The following is a 2,569-nucleotide window of genomic DNA, read 5'->3' on the forward strand; positions in this document are numbered from 1 at the left end:
TTAAAAGTATAAGTACAAGAGCTACACTAACACCAAAAGCAACTCCTAAAATAAAATATCAACATGTACATAAGTACATGGATGCAACTGGTATACCTTGATTACTGCCACTGTCAGTAGTTGACGGAACTAATGTCTCATTAGCAATAACTGTCCATTCTCCATATCCATTATCAGTGTATGCACGTACACCAAAAATATAACAAGACTCATCAATAAGACCAGTAATGTTAATAAATGTATTGCCATTGGTTGAATTAGAGAACTGTAGCATTTGAATATCAATATCATCATCATCTACCATTGAACAGTTACCAGACTGTAAAATATGATATCCTATCTCATATGTGATAATGGGATAATCTGATGGAATATGACTAGGTACACTCCATGAGATAACAGCCCATGTAGTGTCCATGATACTGGATACTGAACCAACTGGACCAGGTACTAAATAAAGACTCATTCTCACACAACTCATATAGTATAATAATTACATACCTATTCCAATCTCTACTACAATAGGATCACTGAAGGGACCTCTTCCAACAGAATTGACAGCAGCTACACTGATGTTATACTCAGTACCAAATACTAGATCATTCAATATGATATATCTCTCAGTACTGGTGAGGTTGTATGTGATACTACTGTTACTGATAATCACTGTATAGCCTGTGATTAGACCATTACGCTCAGAACAATTGACCTCATTCCAAGTGAGATTATTAATTGGTTGCAATAAGAACAAAAAATCAGCAACATCAGTAGGAGCTATACAAAAATATAATAAATGCAAAATAATTAATGATCATACCTATTGATGATGTATTTTCATTAGTTAGAACAGAAACAGACCCCCCTAGTACATTACCAGCTCTCACTGTGATGGTATAGTTCATACCACTGTACAGACCTATTAATGTATAACTGTATGTTGTAGTGGACTGATGAGGATCAACAGAGACTGTCTCATTCACTGATGATAACTGGGGACAAGATGGAGTATAGGAGATGGTGTAGTATGTTACATAGTTGTCACTACTGGGAATAGTCCAGTTCACTCTAATACCAGTGGTTGACACATTAGATACTGAGAGACTAGTTACTGGACTAGGAACTACAACACATATCAATTACACTCTCTCAATCATAATAACTCACCATCAAATCTTAACACTGTTACTCTACTATTAACTGAAGGAAGGTCTATATATGAGTACACACTGATAGTATAGGTACTCATTGGTGAGAGATCTGTTAGTACAATTTCCTCTTCACTGGTAGATACTACATTCCTGGTTACACCTCCAGTAGTATACTCAATCACATATCCATTAGTCTCTGATGAATTGGTCCAGTTCACTTTGATACTAGTAGCATTTAATATAAACCCTCTCACATTATTTGGAGGACTACTAGGAGCTAGAAAAGAGACAAAGGTATCTACTATTGATTAAAGTATAATCATACCATGTAATATCACAGATTGACTGTAGTTGACTCCTCTAATCATTGCTATACAGGTAACATTAACTGACACTCCCAGTGGATCAGGATATACCAGTAGTGTGTTGTTGTATGTCAGGACATCAATTGATGTATACATTGAGTTATTCTTCATCACTCCCTTCACTAACCAGTAAACATCAGTTGAAGAATTTATATCAGTTGTGAGACAATCAATACGATATTGAGTGTTATTGAGTTGTGTAATGGATGAGACTAGTGTCCAATTGATTGAACTAATAACTAGAAATACATCAACAATGTTACAAGTACATTAAAAGGTGCAGTAGCAATACCTGGTAAGGTCTGTACACTGATTGTACTAGCAGGTCCCAGTAATTGTTGATAGGCTCTGACTGTGATGCTATAAGTTGTTCCTCCTCTCAGTCCATTCAGTGTGATAGTTTTATTATTACTACTTCCCTCCACCTGTACTGTCTGCTCAGTGTCTGTGTCACTAGTGACATTGACTACATATCCATCAGCATCAGATGAATCAAGTGCAGTCCAACTGACAGTGATAGTGGTAGTTGTCTTGTTGACCTCAGTAAGAGAAGAGGGAGCAGTTTCTGGTGCTATAAAAAATAATAAAGTCATTTTATTGCTACTTACCTGTTACAAGAATGTCCCTATTTCTTTTTACTGGGCTGTGTTGGATATGACCAAAATCTAAATGGAATCTAAATACATGATCCCCATTGTTGTTTGATTGACTCAGTACTCCACTAGTAATACTCTCTCCATTCCAAGTAACATTTAGAGTATAGTCCCACCTTCCATTACCATAATCTACTGACATTCCATCACCATACATGAAGTTACAACTGTATTCAGTATCTTTGTTTCCAGTGCAGAGTTGAGCACTACTGCTACCAGACTCATAGTACCACTTGACAGCATGTAAAAAAGAATTGTGATCATCATGACCAATTTTAATAGCATGTAGTGTATATGTTTGAGGTAGAACTGTTTTATCTGAGGAAAGATCAACTGTGATGGTTTCAATCTGTACCCATCCTACAGTAAATCAGTAACAAAACGACAGTGTGTACTAGTTTAA

Source organism: Amphimedon queenslandica, unplaced genomic scaffold (assembly GCF_000090795.2).
Source record: "Amphimedon queenslandica unplaced genomic scaffold, v1.1 AMPQUscaffold_12377, whole genome shotgun sequence".
NCBI classification, from domain to species: domain Eukaryota; kingdom Metazoa; phylum Porifera; class Demospongiae; order Haplosclerida; family Niphatidae; genus Amphimedon; species Amphimedon queenslandica.